General features: G+C 45.9%; 3 long non-coding RNA genes across 3 annotated transcripts in view; all 3 read right to left on the bottom strand.

Moving 5' to 3' along the window:
* Window positions 1-18,419, bottom strand: part of LOC135811539 (uncharacterized) — a 94,245-nt gene extending 75,826 nt beyond the window's left edge. Inside the window, exon 1 of the long non-coding RNA XR_010552628.1 lies at window positions 18,364-18,419. This is a non-coding gene — a long non-coding RNA (uncharacterized LOC135811539). The remainder of the gene's footprint in view (window positions 1-18,363) is intronic.
* Window positions 12,382-15,664, bottom strand: LOC135811537 (uncharacterized). Its single transcript, XR_010552625.1, has 3 exons — window positions 15,450-15,664; window positions 15,083-15,140; window positions 12,382-13,467 (listed from the first exon to the last, which is right to left on the bottom strand). It is a non-coding gene; the product is annotated as an uncharacterized LOC135811537 (long non-coding RNA).
* Window positions 18,420-20,192: 1,773 nt separating the features above from the next.
* Window positions 20,193-21,483, bottom strand: LOC135812500 (uncharacterized). Its single transcript, XR_010552827.1, has 4 exons — window positions 21,296-21,483; window positions 20,929-20,986; window positions 20,562-20,619; window positions 20,193-20,253 (listed from the first exon to the last, which is right to left on the bottom strand). It is a non-coding gene; the product is annotated as an uncharacterized LOC135812500 (long non-coding RNA).
* Window positions 21,484-21,702: the final 219 nt, after the last annotated feature.

Below are 21,702 nucleotides of genomic sequence, written 5' to 3'. Positions count from 1 at the left end.
TTGGAGCCATCTTCTGTTGAAGTAGTGGCGGGGATCTGCCCTGCAACTGCTACAACAAAAAACGATTCGATCTGAGAAAGGGTGAGACCGCGAATCTCGGTTGAATATTGAGTATTTCAAGCCTTTTCACGACGAAGATGGAGTTCTTTTTGGAGATGGACGTCGCGGCAAAGGACATGGTGTCCGACGTCTGGCGTCTGGTGAAGCCAGGGATCATTTGTCCAGTCAGGTCGGCAGCCTAACCGTCGGTAAGCTTGTGTTTGGATCCCGTTCTGCTCGATGTGGTAGATCACAAACAATTTGATATCGCACAAATTGATCTCAGCATCGTGCGTACGGTATTTTATATTCAGAAAATCCCAAAGTGTCTCTGTATGGCCGTCCTATGCCACGAGAAACTCCAATCAGGCTCTTATGTCCTCTGCCTTCATGATTGAATGTCCACTTCGTTTGAACAACGAACACAACAATCGAGGACGGCTTTGCAATGAAAAATACAGGAGCTGAAAAAAGAAGAAAAAAACGTGCTCAGGATGAGACTCGAGTACACGCATACTCTCCCAGCAGGTGAAACGCAAATTTTTGTGAAAAATGCGTGACGCCGACTGACCAGTAATTTCGCCTGACGACTAAACAACATGGTGTCGTACAATACACCAAGCATGCACTACAAAACAACATATTTACCAATGGTAGGTCTGATGACTTGACGCTGTAGCGCTGGTTGGATGTAGGAGAGATGACCTACAAGGCTCTTACCTGGCCCTGATCTATGCCTAGCTAACCTAGCTAAAAATGTGAAAAAGATCATAACATGAATATACTAGAATTTTGAGTGAGAATGATGAAATAGAATATGAATATTGTGTGGTACGGGGTCAAATATTGTTCAGTGTTTGTGGTTGATACTTGATAGTCTGACTGGCTCCAGCCACCAGTTGTCGCCATTGCTTGACTGTTGCACTAATCATCGGCCGAGTGTGTGCCGCTCCACCTCGCTCCCCGCCGGCCGCATTGTGTAGTACGAGTTCTCGTACTCGCTGAGTGTGTAGTAGTGTGCTGGTCCCTGAGGTGTGTGTGTGGGAGCACACATGCAGGTGTGGAAATAGTAAGATTGATTATGATTGTAGAATGCAATGGTACAGATCATTTCTACCACCAACAAATGAATTCATGATAAACTCTACCAAACATAATTTGGGATCGTGCATGATAGGTATTGCAATACTATTAGGGTAGGAATTACAATATTGCAGACTACAGTCCATATTGGGCATGGGTTGAGACACAGGCAATATAGGGCAAGGGTCGACTCGTGATGGCATACATAATATTACAGGAAACACCTCAAATGCATAAAAATCCAGTGATCAATAGCAGAAGTTGCCTTTCATGTTGCGGTTCTTTGTTTGCCGTAACATTTTCATTGGCAATCCCCCATAAAGCATACCAGGAATGTTTTTAAATGTGTTCGATTTGATTCGCAGACAAATTCAACTACTACATCAGAGAAATTCAGAATACCTCTCCTTCTGACCTCATTTTGAGGCGAAAATTTGATCGGAGCCAGTCATGGAGTTGCCAGCAAGCTCCTCCCCCCCCCCCCCCCCCCAATCCCTCCATTACCTTCCTGAGCCCCGGGGGAATTGGAACGGAACACCTGCCATGTTTTGTCAGCTACATAGCAACAAGAAAATCTTGCTGCTATGAAGTGACCCCTCCCAGGTCTACAAAGAAAAGGAAATCATAAAGTGAAGCATAGGTGGCAAATGACAAGCCTGGAACAAAAACACACAAGAGGGAGACACACCACCATACAAAATATCAGGGGCAGTTATGCAAGCATTCTCAAAAGAAATCCTAAATGAGGCCCCATCATAATTGTGATTGCCAGTTGTGCTAATTTACTCATTCAAAGTCACCTAGGCTAGGGCAAATCTGGCCTCTCCACTGCCTCCTCATTCGTATAGTGGCAGAAACAATGCAAATAGCCGAAAATCCTTCAATATATGGGTCGTGCAGACTCTTCTTGTTCACATTTGAGGTTGCACTGAGTCAGTCCAGGGAGTTTGGGTTTTCTTGCTGACAGGATCCAAATGAAGTTGTAAGTCTAGTGTTTTGAAAGTGTTTGATTGGGGCTTTCCAGCCTAAACCCGGCCTATGTTGGGATTTCCTAGCTGCAAAGGTGATTTTTACCAAACGGACTGTAAAGTGTACTTCAAAGTACAATAGCATAATAACTGTGAGGTTTGAAGGAGCTCAAATGGATACTTATCACGACACCGCGGCAAATCCTATTTCCCAGCCTCCACAGGGTTGTCCATGGCAAACTCGGCTAGACACACACAAGAAACGATGATACAGAACAGGGTCCTTCGAGGAGAACTATTCAATAAGCTATAGTACCTTGCCTAATCTTTCACACTCGTATTAGTTGTTAGCTGTTCCACTGGACGTATAAACCTACAGAATTCACATTGCCCACAATCTCAAACTTGCCATTCCGCATCCGTATGGTATCACCATTTCTCACAGGAAAGCTTAGTCAGATACTAGTAGTGCTAACAATGTGAGCATGTGTACCTGTGAGAAAGAGGGTGGGCGGCAGCAGCAGCCAAGTTCTTGATGAAGAAGCCTTGGTCCACTGTGCCGATGAACAAACAGTTCTGAACTCGTAGCCTGACCTGCGTTGTCCTGCTGGCAGTGGAGCGGGCTGGCTAACAATGCTTGGCATGGGTGTTTTTCAGTTGCTGGCGCTTTGCGTAGGATGAACTTCAGCCCGACATCTGACTGCACATTGCTCAGTGGTTGCAAAACACAATAAAACAGAAGTAAACAAGTGAATGTGTAATCCCCTGAAGGCATTCATGCATGGCCAGACGCAAGTGGAGAGGAGCACAGAAGGTACATGTACACCGTATCCTATCTGGAGGTGACCCCCCCCCCCCCTCCCCGCCCACATACACACATGTACGCCTGCCTCATTCTGAAAGTGGACACAAAGGGTTTCATCTGGGTGCAAGCACCATCTTTCCTATTGCCGGGTTTCCACAAGGCCGATTTTTCGGCCGCCATGGAATCTGACGAAAAATCGTCAAGATCGGCGCCAAAATCACCTGGTGTGAGCGGAGTTGTCGTACAAGCCGTCAGGGATTGGTTGCAGGCCCGCTCCATCGCGTTCAAGCACTAACTAAAAATGGGGCGACTTTCGACCAAATATTGACCAGTCGAGAAATTGCCATTTTAATCATACCACGAGAAATTCACCACAGATTTGCCAGAAACCAATCCCTGACGGCTTTTTAACATGACAGCAGAGTGGGTCGGTACAGATAGAGAACTGGCTGGAGTGGATGGCTCCTACATATCAGGCTAGTTCAAGATTTTGGTCCTCTACCGCGTGAATAAAAAACCTCGTTTTGCTCTAGTATCTACTATGGCCTAGCGCCGCCGTGTAACGTTAGCAAGTGTACGTATGTACACAGACAGGCCAACAAGCAAAATCGCTCGGTGCTGTGGGTGAAGAGGTAGTCCGACTCGTCCGACACAGTCGGCTGATTTCATGTCTGAGGCCGTATCGGAGCATCGGGCAAAATATCGGCCCAGTGGGAACCTGGCTTAAGTTTGCACTTCAGTCTGTGGACTTGAGCCAAGTTGATACAGGGTGGTTCAATCTAGAGCTGGTACTCTCCCCCCCCCCCCCCCCCCCCCCCATCCCATCAAGTACTTGGACATCCGTGCTGCCGACTCCAAGCAAGTGGATACTGGGAGTGACTTCGGAATGGCATTTACCATGATGGCTGACTATACCATCTTGAAATAGCGCCTGACGCCCCTCGATACACTTGGAGACAGCTCCATTGAAGGGTTATTGGATGCTGGCCATGCATTGCATGGTTTCTGGTGTGGTTTGAAATGGATATCCAAGACATCAATGATTGGGACTTTGCTAGTCGGGTCTCAGTCTTCAGATACAGAGTTCCGAATGTCTACAGAAGGTGGACAGTGGTCTGGGTATGTAAATGTCACAGAGCCATCTTGTCTGATCTATCCCCCTTACCCCCACCGTTTAGGAGCCGCACCTGACACGTGAACATGGGGTTGTGGCGTCCCACGGAGGTGGAAACGTGGTTCTTGACCCACTCTGTACCCCGTCAGGCGAAATTACTGGTCAGTCGGCGACACGCATTTTTCACAAAAATTTGCGTTTCACCTGCTGGGAGAGTATGCGTGTACTCGAGTCTCATCCTGAGCACGTTTTTTTTTCTTCTTTTTTTCAGCTCCAGTATAGCTGTATTTTTCATTGCAAAGCCGTCCTCGATTGTTGTGTTCGTTGTTCAAACGAAGTGGACATTCAATCATGAAGGCAGAGGACATAGGAGCCTGATTGGAGTTTCTCGTGGCATAGGACGGCCACACAGAGACACTTCTGGATTTTCTGAATATAAAATACCGTACGCACGATGCTGAGATCAATTTGTGCGATATCAAATTCAGGGCTGGTATTTGGGATCACAAAACGGGAAACACGTCAGAGGCCATCTTGAATCACGCTACGTCATCAGATACCCGCACGTGATGCGGGGCCGCGAGATCGCGACTGTGCAAAAGTGTACTTGCCAGTGCAGTGTTCGACCTGCAAGAGCAAGTGCTAGTTTTTATCATAGTTTTATTTTTTGGTGGTGCTTGAACTAGTTCGAACTGCTTCCCTTCGACTTTCTTTGACAGACCGGGTGCTGTTAGGGTTTCCTGTGGTCAGTTTGTATCCACCACCGGTCTTGTATGTCAGTGCTTGTCCAAGGAGGTGTTCAGTAGTTATTTTCAGTCCGCACCATGGATCGCATCCAGGGTAGGAAATCGCACTCTGACCGGCTTGATTATCCCGAGTCGAGAAAGAAGCGAACTAGTGGCCAGTTCGGCTCAGTATCATGGCCAGCTGGACGTAGATCAGATCGCCCAGAGGTCGAACAAACCGACAGTAGTCCTGAAATCTTTACCTCGCAGAACATTGACGATGTGGAGCGCGGTGTTCAAGAACAAGGAACCATGGTAATAATTGGATTCGCTCCAGAACAATTATTCTCGTGGTTCCCGGTTCCTTTCCCAATATTTCCTATGGTCGGGATAATTGCATCACGCTGAAGCCTAGATGAATCAGATTGTAAGTCAGTCTTCTCTCTAGCTCAAGATTTTGCGAACATGTTATCAGCGAACAATAAAAGCAAAGGACACAGTGCAACAAATGGAAAATGCATGTCTCCTTCTTTTCCTTGCCGTGCGCACCAGTGCACTGCACAGTCACAGTCTGCAGTTCTGACTGGAAGGTGTCTTCCGTTTGTGAAAGAACCAGCGCATGTCGCGCGTGGCGCGGCGTCCTTCAAAACGACACAAGTGAGCTCCACATGAGCCGATTTTGACAATCGATGGCTCAAAATTTTCAGTAGGAGATGCTCCATACTTTCACCGAAGCGAATTTCGCCAAAACGATCCTAGAGGTGGGACACGTTTACCGAGTTTGAGGGTATTATTTGAGGTCTAAATTGCGAAAATCAAAAAATCCTTCGGTGAATCCCTTTGCCCACATCTGAACTCGGTGCCTGCAAAATCTCAGCCTGCTAGAGAGAACTGTGGCTCACTTGCGTGGATTTGAACAGGCCAGAGTCGACGCGAAGTATGGCAAGATTCCCTGTACACAGCATGGTGTGACACATGTCACGTGAACCAAGATGGCGCCCACGTGTTTCTGTACAAGTACTAGCCCTGAAATTGTTTGTGATACCACATCGAGCAGAACAAGATCCAAACACAAGCTTACCGACGGTCAGGCTGCCGACCGGACTGGACAAATGATCCCTGGCTTCACCAGACGCCAGAAGTCGGACACCATGTCCTTTGCCGTGACGTCCATCTCCAAAAAGAACTCCATCTTCGTCGTGAAAAGGCTTGAAATACTCAATATTCAACCGAGATTCGCGGTCTCACCCTTTCTCAGATCGAATCATTTTTTGTTGTAGCAGTTGCAGGGCAGATCCCTGCCACTACTTCAACAGAAGATGGCTCCAAAGCATGCCTGGAACAAGCCATATCGAGGTTGCAAGCCACCCCTCTCAGCACTTTTTTTGAAAAAATTCGAAATTTCAATGGTGGAAGATATACTATGAAGAGAATTTCAAAAAGTATGTTTCGCGGAGCGATCGCTCAACCTACGTCATTCAAACGTTGCAGGATGGTACAGACGTACATGCTAGACATGGAACCACAGAAGATGATATCATAGCTGACATACAGAGTCACACACACAGCAGATTCGTGTGCACAGATACTAAATTAGTGGACGTCGTCATCTTCTTCCCGCTGATCTCAAATGTACTATGACGTGCTATTTCGCCTGACGCGACCTGTGTCATTTTTCAAGTTGCATTACTTGCCTATATTTGAACAGGGGATCCCTTCCTGAATTTAATGATTCAGCGGCAGAAGAGGATTGGATATCAAGATAACCAGCAACACTTCAACAGTACCTTTTGGTTGTGAGCAATGCCTGGTGCTGTTCCATAGCAATCACAATAGAATATCCAGAGGCCTAGCAAATTCTGCGAGGTGATGACAGTGGAATGCTGTCCGGTAGGCGGTGATTGAGAAGTCGACTTGAATGCTCGTGGCAATCCATCCGCACGTTGTCATTCACACACACACACACACACACACACACACACACACACACACACACACACACACACAGAAGAAATATCACCCATTGTATCATGATGTGGGAAAGCAGGCTGAGATAAATGACATGCCAGGCAATAGCGGGAGGGGAGGGGAGGGTGTTAGACCTCAGATCAGTGCGGCCAATAGCAGCCAATGCCAGGAGAATTGGTCAATTGTCTACTGGTCATACTTCAACATATTGAGATTAACTAGACTTTGGAAAGCTATTTCCAGTATCATCTGAAACGGAGTTATATTCCCACCATCATAGAGCACACAGTAAGCAGCAATCAGGAACATCGGACATTAAATTGTTAACTGTATGCCTGCGAAGGGCTCATACCGGTACTCCGCCAACTGGGAACATAAAATTGTCAACTCTAACAACCGTCTGCTGGAGGATTAACATTAAACATATACAGAGATAGACAAGGGCACAAGTGGCTGTATCATCACCAAACCCATTGAAGAGGTCACACATACACAGGTACATGTACGTGGATGCTGGCAGTATGTGGCACACTTTCTACCATGGTTTGAAATGGAAATTTAAATCTTGAAATGCGCTATCGCCAGTCGAATTCAGTATGGAAATTGCAAGAAAATGTCAGATGCGCTCAGGATATTGGATTTAGATATCACACCGAAACCTTCATTACTGCCCGCTGTTGCTTAGAGTTAACTGGTTAGCGGTTTAGCAGGCTGATAGTTTCAGAAGAGAATTAAAAAAAAGAAGAAATCATAAAATCATAATGGGCAGCATGAGACCTCGATGCGAATCATCCAAAATCCATCAACTTGGTATTCACATGGTACATGGTATTCACTGAGAACATTTTGCGGAGGCGCCATTTCGAAGTGCACCCTATCGCCAGCATCCAAACTTCTACACAATACAACAGTAGGTCAAATGGCCCCGTGAACTGAGCCTCTATCAGACTGTAGGTAGCATTGCTTTGTTGTACAAACAGCCACAGCTAACACGGCGATTTGTGACGCTGGTAAGCAACAGAACGTTCACCTAGACAGACATGTACAATTATGTCGATCTACTAGTAAATGACATATTACGGTCAAGCAGCGCGTCCCTCCAAAGAAAGACGAGCACTTTTCATTTTCTAACACATATCGTATAGTGGACTTAAAGATAAAGAAAGGACAACATGTTACGAGTTATGACTAACTGTCCACCAACGTAACCAGATCATAATACAGTCAGTGAGTGCGACAAATAATCGTATAGTATTGTCGTTAGCGACCACAACACATGTACTATTAGGCACACTCGTGTGGATATACAACACTGTCTGACGTCACAGCAATAATATCCACTCATGAAATTTCCACCAGACAAGCAAGAGCACAAGTCATTGCACCTATTGCTTTGCGAGCGATGTCGTACAGTGTTACACTCTATAGCGATCAGACGCAGTCTCTTACGTGTAATCCGGTCGTCCTGGCAAGTTAACGTCACTATCCAGACCGACTCCACGACCCTTGAAAGATGGTAAACTAACCTACAGAGGAGAAAAGAAGAAGTCGAAGAAATGCTTGACCGGAACAGTTTTGACTTTTTCAGGAAGCGCACTCTACCTTGTCCCGGCAACCGCCCGCAACAACGGAAGGGGTTCTACATTCTACAGCACCACAACTGGCAAGGCAGTCCAGTGCCGACAGACGGGTGCTTCGCTCTCCGACCATAACAAATTAGCCACGCGTTATCAGAAGTTTGCCACAAATTCAAAAACGACCAGGTAAAGAAGGTAAGTTGAACTCACACTGCCATGCGTCGTTCGTCGCTGACAAGTGCTCATCAAGACGAGGCGTATAGTTTTGATTACAAAGGGCTGTGGACTAATGGTCTTGACACGCCTTAACAAATGCAAGCCGAAATAGGGAGTAAAGAATTTAGCGACAGTTCAGACTGCAAGCCACAGAGCAACGGACGAATATCAACAGGTCGACAAATGAATTGCACGTGTTCTAGTACTTACATCAGTCTTTTTTCAACGGAACACGCTTCCACGTAACTCACGCATGCGCAGACCAACTGAGAATGGCAGCGACTTCTTCACTCGCCAGCAGGAGTCGTAAAAGCCCTGGTTTCGAGGAAAAAAAGAGAACAAAATAGCGAAGGCATCAAGGTTGGGTACAGCTGCAATGGAGCAGCAGTGAAACACTGCATGCACAACAGCCGTGTGGTTGGCGGAGAACAGATACCTGCCATGGCCCAAACCAAAAAAGAAGTTGATTCGGAAAGAAGAAGATTCAGAATTACTAGACAAACCCATGGCAAACGAAACCAACCACTTACTGACAATGAAGCCGCTCGGTGAAACTTCTCACGAAGCTGTTGTTACATAGCGCAAATCTGCCTTTACAGACACCCACCGTTTTGCCAGTCTTCTCCAAGACGCATAGCTTTTCGTCCAGTCCCTATCTATTTCAGGCCACAACCGCTCTGTTAGCGAGCGGTGTAGGTACTGGTTCGCCAATATTAGAGGCTACCTGAAACTTTTCATGATGGAGCATCGTATGCGTCAAGACAACTCACAACTCAGTTTGCTTCAGGCACGAATCGCCAACCATCAGTTAGGAGGAGGAGAGAGAAAGCTGAAACGCAAGCCATCTCCGACAACAACATCGAGGAAAATGAGTCGCTAGGCCTCGGCTCGAAAGAACTTCTGCAGCTGCGTAGATTCTACGGGATGTGCACGGGGTCATGGGGTCACGGGTTCATCTCCTGGTAGACTGCTGGATAAGCAGTTGTACGGTTAACCGGTTCCCGAAGACTGGAGAGCATTACGTACTCGCTGTCTATTGGTCAACGTTGGCTGAAATTATGAGAAAGCACGTGGCAGACTTGACCCGAGTCACCCGAAAATCATGATGCGATATCAGAGCTAGCTAGCTAGAGAGGTTGGGCACAACGAAAATTCGAGTAGATCTACTTTTAACGAAAAAAGCTAACGAATATTCGTAAACCGTGAGGTTGCGCACATTCTCCTACTGCCCGGAAATATGCTGTGGTTGTGCCCACAAACAAGAACAAGGGAAGCAGTCATGATCCTGGTAACTATCGCCCTATCTCTCTGCTGAACACCTATTCCAAGATACTTGAGAGAATCGTCTCTGATCGGCTGTAGCAGTGTAGGTCTACCATTATCTGGCACCTCTGCTCCATGATATTCAATCTGGGTTCCGCCATGGTGACTTTACCTCCCTACATCTAACCAACCTCGTCCAGCGACCGTGCACCTTCCGAGACCGCCGGCATTACCTTAGCCTGTGTTTCTTCGACCTGGCGAAAGCGTTTGATCCAGTTTGGCATGGGGGGTTACTACTGTACTAGCCAAGCTGCATGCTTACGTTATGGGGTTATGGGGTGGTCATCGGCCGCCTGCAGTCGTGGCTTGCCTCACATCTCAACAATAGAACACCAATAGAACTCAATCAGTAAAGCTTGGTCTAGTCCTCTCTGATTCTCTCCCTGTTTTGCGCTGGTGTACCGCAAGGGTCCACCCTACTCCCTAGTACCGCTACTGTTCCTGGCCTTCGTCAACGACCTCCCTGTCCTCAACCCTGGCGTGCCTCTGTTTGCAGACGACAACTGTATGCTGCGCGTGAACTTCTTCGTAGCAGGTCGACGCGGCGCGCGCACGGGTGCGGAGAGTCAAGGCATGGAGTTGTAAAATATCAGTATTTTAGTATTTTTAAACAATCGACGGGGAGACAATAGTCGTAAAATGGCAATAAATAAGATGAATTGTGCACTCATAACAACAGCAAATATGAAGAAAGTCAAGTTCCATAACGTTTTCTTGTGACTGTCATCAGTGGAACGCCGTCACATAAAAATGTAATAACTAAAACACACACTTATATACATGTAGCTAATATGGTTTCAGGTAGAAATGCAGCAGCTAACAAGTACAAAGAGCGAAGTTTGCACCTTTGCAATGTGTGAATATACTATAGTGTATGTGAGAAAGTTAGTGGCAGATGAATGTGATACTGTGTGAATGAATGTAATGGTGCGTGTGTATTACTTGAAGAGTGTGAGTGATACAACGTTTTCTTTCTGTTTACATACCACAGGGTCACGAGTACGAATATACACAGCTTCCAACACCTGCTATATTCACGCATTGCAAAGGTGCAAACTTCGCTTTTTGTACTTGTTAGCTGCTGTATTTCTACCTGAAACCATATTAGCTTCATGTATATAAGTGTGTGTTTTAGTTATTACATTTTTATGTGACGGCGTTCCACTGATGACAGTCACAAGAAAACGTTATGGTACTTGACTTTCTTCATTTTTGCTGTTGTTATGAGTGCACAATTTATCTTATTTATTGCCATTTTAGTATTTTAGTACTCCAAATTACGAAAAACATTTTCATAGATCTGTCTGTTTCAGTCACGTTTGGGCGGATCTTCGTAGCAGCTTTCGTTACTCGAACCCGGACGGTCGAAATCTTACGAATTTTCGTTGGGCGCATTCTCTCTACTATAATATTAGTACTAATCTGTAGGGTCAAGTATACCACCGTGCATCGGAGCACCGCTGACCGGTTTGCAGTAGAGTAGATCTACTGTCGGTCGCCGAAGAACTTGGCCGGTGGGGGGTCAGCCCCGGAATCGTAGCCTACTTACACAAAGGGTTAACTAACTTGTAGCAAGAGTACAATATTATAATATCAAGAGAATATAACGTACAACTGCGACACTGCACCACGTGATGTGAGTTTTCGCCGTCGGCGTACCCCATAGAAAGGGTATCAGGAGTTGCACACTCTTGGGGGGTTATATACTCTTGATAATATTGTATAATGGTTGTAGTGTGAGCACGACTGACACGTTTCTGCGTTATGCTAACGTATGGATGCGTGCTCATGGTCGCGCTGTTATTTCTGACATGATGCGAAAGTTCAGCTCGCGTTGTTTGGCTCTCACGTTGGAAAACAACGCGAGTGACCTGCACGGCTCGCGTTGAAGTTTGGAGTTCTACGCCAAACTTGACGTGAAAATGCGCGTCAAATCAGAATAATGTGCATCTTAACCTCTCTATTGCAGTCCCCGAAGATGAGCGAACGTGGTTAGGGGTATTAGCCAGGCACACGCTGACCTGGATTCGAGTGGGTTACTTGGGTCCACATGAGTGTTCACTCGTGTCCAAATCAGGGTAGGTTTTAACCAGCTATACAGTCAAATATCTCTTGGCATACTACTGTTGCATTCGATGAAATCCTACCCAGAGTGCACATTTGGCGCCCTCAATCTGCACGACCCATGACGCCCTGGATGTGGCACGAATGCGGCCGGTTGTACACATGTACAAATACTTCAGTACAAAGATGTAATCGGGACGTGTCCAGGGCGCCAGTTTTGCACTTCGGGTCGGATTTCAGCCAGCACTGTAGTGCAAACAAAAGGGAACATGCATGGAAAATGCACACTACACACAGCACACAGATCACAGATCACAGCACACAGATAAAAGCACACAGATCACAGCACACACACACACAGCACACAGCACACAGCACACAGAACACAGAACACAGCACACAGCACACAGCACACAGCACACAGCACACAGCACACAGCACACAGCACACAGCACACAGCACACAGAACACAGCACACAGCACACAGATCACAGCTTCCTGTACACTGTAGATATCAATACAGGACATTAAAAACAAGTACGATAAATAGGGGTGAAAGTTGGCACTGAGATCATGTTCACCGAACAGTCTTCATTTCAATATCTACTGACTGCTGCTCTGAAACTGAAGATTTCTGTGGTAAATGCATGTACCATGTAAAACAACAATGAAGATGCAATGGAGGACATTCTGTTCCTGGATGATTCGCTGCTGGGGCGTATGCTGTATAGAAAATGCCCAATTCTTGTGGGCAATGGCTTCACTTGCTGGATATATTTATCGTTAGGGGTGAGACAATTATACCGAATATTGGATTCGAGTACGCGCTCGTTTTTTTCAATAATAATCATATTCGAAATAAATCAGATTACTAGTACTTGTTTTTTTAAGGTGCTCACTTTGTAAAGTGCACTGCAGGCTGCTGCTGCTGCTGCTGCTGCTGAAGACTGAGCCACTCTGACTGATGCTTGGCATTGCTGCTGTGAGCAGTGTGTCCACTGGTTTTCAAACTAATGCACTCAGTGTCTGGTGCAGCAGATGCAGAGTGTGTTGCTGCCATGGCAACTTCTCTTGCCGCTGTGTCTGCTGCAGTGCTAGCTGCAATGGCAGCTGCTCTTACTTCTGTGTCCGTTGCAGTGTTAGCGATGGCGGGCTCAGCTGCTATATCTGCTGGGGTAGCTACTGGCCTGCTACTAAGCGGCCATCAACGCGGGAAATGTTGCAGGAGCAGGATCCATATCCATGATACCCTCAAAGATCTATAGTGACAACTTGGCAGGTGAACTCCTGCATCCGTCAACACAGGTCTAGCGGCTGTACTGATCATGTGATACACGGTAGGTCACTAAGCTCAGGAAAGCGATTCTCTGCTCAGGACAATTCCAACAGCAACCGTTGCTCGCATATACCAGCAGAATGCTGGCTGCTGCATTGTTTGAGCTGCTACCGGATATGTACATCCGTAGCTTTCTGTCACGCCGCAGTTAGGGTTATTGTGATTTGGCAAGAGTGTGCAAACATGCTATGAAGCCACGTTCATCGAAGCTTGAAGGGAATGGCAGATGACACAATTTGCACAGGTAAGCTGTACAGGAACCAGCAGAAAAGAAGCACACGCAGACACACACACATACACACACACACACACACACACACACACACACATACACACACACACACACACATACACACACACACACATACACACACACACACACACACACACACACACACACACACACACACACACACATAAAATACACACACACCTCAGACCTCAGACTTGCCCATCACGGAAGCGATGATAGCGAACGGCTATGTTAGACATAGCAACTTGTGCTGGGATTACACCATTCAACAGCTTGCAAGGCTGATGAATTGACCGCCACTAATTTTTGCCTGGTATCCACCACACAGAGTGATAGAAGTGGCTTTTTCTGGCCAGTGAATCCCTATTTTTAATTTTTTTAATTTTTTAATTTTTTTACACGCACGCCACACCACATACTCCGGCATACACTGGCTGTTGGTAACCACCCAGGAGAAGGAAAGAAGAGCTAGGAGAATGAGAAAGAGAAGAAAGACGTGTGCGGCCGAAATCGTCGGGAACACACACACACACACACACACACATACATGCACACACATACACACACGCATACACATACACGTGCACAAAGTAACCATGTGAGATTACATACACACACACACCTAAAGGAGGCCTATTGGTATTTGTTGGATCTCTGCAGCGAGTCGAAAAGCATAATTACAAGCGGTCGCAGAGGACTCGCGGAAGATATATGCCAGCATCTACAGGAGGGTTGCCATGATGACAAAGCGCCGTATACTTCAGCCGTTAGGCGCTGCATCTGCCGCTAGGGTTTACCGGGTGTTAGCGGCCGTCGTGAGTTCCCTTTGGGAACGGACAGGATAATTTACTTTTTTTTACTTTACTTCAGCGCCAGCAGATAAGCGCCGAATATGTCAGCGTCACATAAATCAGCGCCAGATACAGTTGCGCTCGGTGAAATCCGGCCCGAAGTGTAAAGCCGGCGCCGCGAAGCCAGCTCCCATTACATCACTGGCGATTTGTGTGTATGAACTCAACTGCACTCACCTCGTGTAAAAGTTCGGAGTGCACGTGTTGCATGCTAAAACAGTTCAAAATTTCTTTCATTCACTTCACGAAGTACAGCTCAAGATCAAGAAGAGATAGAGAAGGACACGGCCATTCCCAATTTGTGGGCTCCTCTCAAGAAGAGAATAATTCCACATCGCTGCGAGAATGCTGACCAGCTGGTGCGGGCACTGCACCTGGAGTGGGACTCGTTGGCTCCTGACACGGTTTCCCCATACGTGGAGTCAATGCCACGTCGTGTTGAAGCCCTAATCGAAGCAGACGGTGGCCACACAAAACATTGAAGCCCTGCTGCTCTGTGTATGAAATAATCAGCTTCGAAACGATCTCCGTAACCAATCTCACAGTTTGGGGCATTTTACCCGTGAATCTTCACTTTTCGACTAAACTATTCTCAGCAGTGCCAAACTTTCTGGGTCACTGGATGTGGATGCCAGCGCCCTACAAGAAAATCAAAAATTAAATCAATGCGGCCACTGACATTACAGGTGGGTTATGTTATAGAGAGGTACATTGAAATTCAAAGGTCAGCACAAATGGTCAAAATCTGACATTTTCTCACCTTTCTGCCCGTTTACAGCTCACAAAATGACAATGACCATCGTCATATCCTTTTCTAGCTGGACATAGACAAAAGCACCAAGGAAAAGAGCCACATTCCTCTAACGAACTCGCCCAGGGCTGCTGAAAGCTGAAAATTAACAAATCTCACAGTTTGGGGCTTTTAACCCGTTAATCTTCACTTTACGACTAAACTATTCACAGCAGTGCCAAATTTTCTGGGCCACTGAATGTGGGTGCCACCGTCCTACAAGCAAACCAAAAATTAAATAAATACCACCACTCACATTACAGCTGGGTCATGTTATAGAGAGGAACATTGAAATTCAAAGGTCAGCACAAATGGTCAAAATCCGACATTTCCACACCTTTCTGCCCGTTCGCAGCTCAGAAAATGACAATGACCATCCTCATCTCCTTGTGTAGCTGGACATAGACAAGTGCACCAAAAAAGAGACCCATTTCTCTAACGAACTCTCCCAGGGCTGCTGAAAGCTGAAAATGAACCAATCTCACAGTTTGGGGCTTTTTACCAGTGAATCTTCACTTTGCGACTAAACTATTCACAGCAGTGCCAAACTTTCTGGGTCACTGAATTTGGGTGCCAGCGCCCTACAAGCAAACCAAAAATTAAATCAATGCGACCACTGACATTACAGCTGGGTCATGTTATAGAGAGGTAAATTGAAATTCAAAGGACAGCAGAAATGGTCAAAATTCGACATTTTGTCCCCTTTCCCCTTTTTTTGCCCGTTTGCAGCTCAGAAAATGACAATGACCATCCTCATCTCCTTGTGTAGCTGGACATAGACAAGTGCACCAAGAAAAAATGCCACATTTCAATAAACAACTTGCCCAGGGCTGCTGAAAGCTGAAAAATAACCAATCTCACGGTTTGGGGCTTTTTACCCGTGAATCTTCACTTTGCGACTAAACTATTCACAGCAGTGCCACATTTTCTGGGTCACTGAATGTGGGTGCCAGCGCCCTACAATAAATAAAAAATTTCACGGTTCGCGTGAGACTCGGCTGGAAGCCGAGTTTTCCGCATCCGCCGTGGGAACGCCACCACCCTCTAGGATCAAAGGCGCAGATGCAGCGCCTAAACGGTGGGAGGTGAGTAGATCAGACCCACCACCAAGTGGTCAAAGACCGAAGTCCCATTAGCTGCATCCATGTTACCCTCGTGCCAGGCCACGAGTTCCCAATTAACTGTGGGTCGCAGCACGGCTGGAAAAATTCCTTCCGCTTCCAAGCAGGACTTGAACCTGGTACCCTCTGTTTCTCAATCATGGTCTTAGACCATCCCACTATGCCTGCCAGCGCCCTACAAGCAAACCAAAAATCAAATCAACGCGACCACTTACATTACAGCTGGGTCCTGTTATAGAGAGGTACATTAAAATTCAGAGGTCAGCACAAATGGTCAAAATCCGATATTTTCTCCCCTTTCTGCCCGGTCGCAGCTGAGAAAATGACAATGACCAGCCTCATCTCGTTGTGCAGCTGGACATAGACAAGTGCACCAAGAAAAAGAGCCACATGTCTCTAAAGAACTTGCCCAGGGCTGCTGAAAGCTGAAAAATAACCAATCTCACAGTTTGGGGCTTTTTACCCGTGAATCTTCACTTTGCGACTAAACTATTCACAGCACTGCCAAATATTTTGGGTCTCTGAATATGGGTGCCAGCGCCCTACAAGCAAACCAAAAATCAAATCAATGCAACCACTGATATTAGAGCTGGGTTATGCTATAGAGAGGTACATTGAAATTCAAAGGTCAGCACAAATGGTCAAAATCCGACATTTTATCACCTTCCTGCCCGTTCACAGCTCAGAAAATGACAATGACCAGCCTCATCTCGTTGTGCAGCTGGACATAGACAAATTCACCAAGTAAACGAGCCACATTTCTGTAAAGAACTCGCCCAGGGCTGCTGAGCCCCGAAAAATAACCAATCTCACAGTTTGGGGCTTTTTACCCGTGAATCTTCACTTTGCGACTAAACTATTCACAGCAGTGCCACATTTTCTGGGTCACTGAATGTGGGTGCCAGCGCCGTACAAGCAAACCAAAAATAAAGTCAATGCCACCACTGACATTACAGCTGGGTCATGTTATAGAGAGATACATTGAAATTCAAAGGTCAGCACAAATGTTCAAAATCCGACATTTTCTCACCCTCCTGCCCGTTCACAGCTCAGAAAATGACAATGACCAGCCTCATCTCCGTGTGCAGCTGGACATAGACAAGTGCACCAAGAAAAAGAGCCACATTTCTCTAAAGAACTTGCCCAGGGCTGCTGAAAGCTGAAAAATACCTAATCTCACAGTTTGGGACTTTTTACCCGTGAATCTTCACTTTGCGACTAAACTATTCACACCAGTGCCACATTTTCTGGGTCACTGAATGTGGGTGCCAGCGCCCTACAAGCAAACCAATCATCAAATCAATGCGACCACTGACATTACAGCTGGGTCATGTTATAGAGAGGTACATTGAAATTCAAAGGTCAGCACAAATGGTCGAAATGCGACATTTTCTCACCTTCCTGCTCGTTCACAGCTCAGAAAATGACAATGACCAGCCTCATCTCGTTGTGCAACTGGACATAGACAAGTGCAGCAAGAAAAAGAGCCACATTTCTCTAAAGAACTTGCACAGGGCTGCTGAAAGCTGAAAAATAACCAATCTCACAGTTTGGGACTTTTTACCGGTGAATCTTCACTTTGCGACTAAACTATTCACAGCAGTGCCAAATGTTTTGGGTCACTGAATGTGGGTGCCAGCGCCCTACAAGCAAACCAAAAATCAAATCAATGCGACCACTGACATTACAGCTGGGTCATGTTATAGAGAGGTACAATGAAATTTGAAGGTCAGAACAAACGGTCAAAATCCGACATTTTCTCACCTTACTGCCCGTTCACAGCTCAGAAAATGACAATGACCAGCCTCATCTCGTTGTGCACCTGGTCATAGACAAGTGCAGCAAGAAAAACAGCCACATTTCTCTAAAGAACTTGCACAGGGCTGCTGAAAGCTAAAAATAACCAATCTCACAGTTTGGGGCTTTTTACCCGTTAATCTTCACTTTGCGACTAAACTATTCACAGCAGTGCCACATTTTCTGGGTCACTGAATGTGGGTGCCAGCGCCCTACAAGCAAACCAAAAATCAAATCAATGCGACCACTGACATTACAGCTGGGTCATGTTATAGAGAGGTACATTGAAATTCAAAGGTCAGCACAAATGGTCAAAATCCGACATTTTCTCACCTTCCTGCCCGTTCACAGATCAGAAAATGACAATGACCAGCCTCATCTCGTTGTGCAGCTGGACATAGAAAAGTGCACCAAGAAAAAGAGCCACATTTCTCTAAAGAACTCGCCCGGGGCTGCTGAGCCCTGAAAATAACCAATCTCACAGTTTGGGGCTTTTTACCCGTGAATCTTCACTTTGCAACTAAACTAATCACAGCAGTGCCACATTTTCTGGGTCACTTAATGTGGGTGCCAGCGCCCTACAAGTAAACCAATAATCAAATCAATGCGACCACTGACATTACAGCTGGGTCATGTTATAGAGAGGTACATTGAAATTCAAAGGTCAGAACAAATGGTCAAAATCCGACATTTTCTCACCTTCCTGCCCGTTCACAGCTCAGAAAATGACAATGACCAGCCTCATCTCGTTGTGCAGCAGATCATAGACAAGTGCACCAAGAAAAACAGCCACATTTCTCTAAAGAACTTGCCCAGGGCTGCTGAAAGCTAAAAATAACCAATCTCACAGTTTGGGGCTTTTTACCCGTTAATCTTCATTTTGCGACTAAACTATTCACAGCAGTGCCACATTTTCTGGGTCACTGAATGTGGGTGCCAGCGCCCTACAAGCAAACCAATAATCAAATCAATGCGACCACTGACATTACAGCTGGGTCATGTTATAGAGAGGTACATTGAAATTCAAAGGTCAGAAGAAATGGTCAAAATCCGACATTTTCTCACCTTCCTGCCCGTTCACAGCTCAGAAGATGACAATGACCAGCCTCATCTCGTTGTGCAGCTGGTCATAGACAAGTGCACCAAGAAAAACAGCCACATTTCTCTAAAGAACTTGCACAGGGCTGCTGAAAGCTAAAAATAACCAATCTCACAGTTTGGGGCTTTTTACCCGTTAATCTTCACTTTGCGACTAAACTATTCACAGCAGTGCCACATTTTCTGGGTCACTGAATGTGGGTGCCAGCGCCCTACAAGCAAACCAAAAATCAAATCAATGCGACCACTGACATTACAGCTGGGTCATGTTATAGAGAAGTACATTGAAATTCAAAGGTCAGAACAAATGGTCAAAATCCGACATTTTCTCACCTTCCTGCCCGTTCACAGATCAGAAAATGACAATGACCAGCCTCATCTCGCTGTGCAGCTGGACATAGAAAAGTGCACCAAGAAAAACAGCCACATTTCTCTAAAGAACTCGCCCAGGGCTGCTGAGCCCTGAAAAATAACCAATCTCACAGTTTGGGGCTTTTTACCCGTGAATCTTCACTTTGCGACTAAACTATTCACAGCAGTGCCACATTTTCTGGGTCACTGAATGTGGGTGCCAGCGCCCTACAAGCAAACCAATAATCAAATCAATGTGACCACTGACATTACAGCTGGGTCATGTTATAGAGAGGTACATTGAAATTCAAAGGTCAGCACAAATGGTCAAAATCCGACATTTTCTCACCTTTCTGCCCGTTCACAGCTCAGAAAATGAAAAAGACCAGCCTCATCTCGTTGTGCAGCTGGACATAGACAAGTGCACCAAGAAAAACAGCCACATTTCTCTAAAGAACTTGCACAGGGCTGCTAAAAGCTGAAAAATAACCAATCTCACAGTTTGGGGCTTTTTACCCGTGAATCTTCACTTTGCGACTAAACTATTCACAGCAGTGCCACATTTTCTGGTTCACTGAATGTGGGTGCCAGCGCCCTACAAGCAAACCAAAAATCAAATCAATGCGACCACTGACATTACAGCTGGATCATGTTATAGAGAGGTACATTGAAATTCAAAGGTCAGCACAAATGGTCAAAATCCGACATTTTCTCACCTTCCTGCCCGTTCACAGCTCAGAAGATGACAATGACCAGCCTCATCTCGTTGTGCAGCTGGTCATAGACAAGTGCACCAAGAAAAACAGCCACATTTCTCTAAAGAACTTGCACAGGGCTGCTGAAAGCTAAAAATAACCAATCTCACAGTTTGGGGCTTTTTACCCGTTAATCTTCACTTTGCGACTAAACTATTCACAGCAGTGCCACATTTTCTGGGTCACTGAATGTGGGTGCCAGCGCCCTACAAGCAAACCAAAAATCAAATCAATGCGACCACTGACATTACAGCTGGGTCATGTTATAGAGAAGTACATTGAAATTCAAAGGTCAGAACAAATGGTCAAAATCCGACATTTTCTCACCTTCCTGCCCGTTCACAGATCAGAAAATGACAATGACCAGCCTCATCTCGTTGTGCAGCTGGACATAGAAAAGTGCACCAAGAAAAACAGCCACATTTCTCTAAAGAACTCGCCCAGGGCTGCTGAGCCCTGAAAAATAACCAATCTCACAGTTTGGGGCTTTTTACCCGTGAATCTTCACTTTGCGACTAAACTATTCACAGCAGTGCCACATTTTCTGGGTCACTGAATGTGGGTGCCAGCGCCCTACAAGCAAACCAATAATCAAATCAATGCGACCACTGACATTACAGCTGGGTCATGTTATAGAGAGGTACATTGAAATTCAAAGGTCAGCACAAATGGTCAAAATCCGACATTTTCTCACCTTTCTGCCCGTTCACAGCTCAGAAAATGACAAAGACCAGCCTCATCTCGTTGTGCAGCTGGACATAGACAAGTGCACCAAGAAAAACAGCCACATTTCTCTAAAGAACTTGCACAGGGCTGCTAAAAGCTGAAAAATAACCAATCTCACAGTTTGGGGCTTTTTACCCGTGAATCTTCACTTTGCGACTAAACTATTCACAGCAGTGCCACATTTTCTGGTTCACTGAATGTGGGTGCCAGCGCCCTACAAGCAAACCAAAAATCAAATCAATGCGACCACTGACATTACAGCTGGATCATGTTATAGAGAGGTACATTGAAATTCAAAGGTCAGCACAAATGGTCAAAATCCGACATTTTCTCACCTTCCTGCCCGTTCACAGATCAGAAAATGACAATGACCAGCCTCATCTCGTTGTGCAGCTGGACAAAGAAAAGTGCACCAAGAAAAAGAGCCACATTTCTCTAAAGAACTCGCCCAGGGCTGCTGAGCCCTGAAAAATAACCAATCTCACAGTTTGGGGCTTTTTACCCGTGAATCTTCACTTTGCGACTAAACTATTCACAGCAGTGCCACATTTTCTGGGTCACTGAATGTGGGTACGCCAGCGCCCTACAAGCAAACCAAAAATCAAATCAATGCGACCACTGACATTACAGCTGGGTCATGTTATAGAGAGGTACATTGAAATTCAAAGGTCAGAAGAAATGGTCAAAATCCGACATTTTCTCACCTTCCTGCCCGTTCACAGCTCAGAAAATGACAATGACC

The sequence above is a fragment of the Sycon ciliatum genome, chromosome 3 (genome assembly GCF_964019385.1).
Source record: "Sycon ciliatum chromosome 3, ocSycCili1.1, whole genome shotgun sequence".
NCBI lineage: Eukaryota > Metazoa > Porifera > Calcarea > Leucosolenida > Sycettidae > Sycon > Sycon ciliatum.
This window is presented reverse-complemented; position numbering and strand designations above follow the sequence as displayed.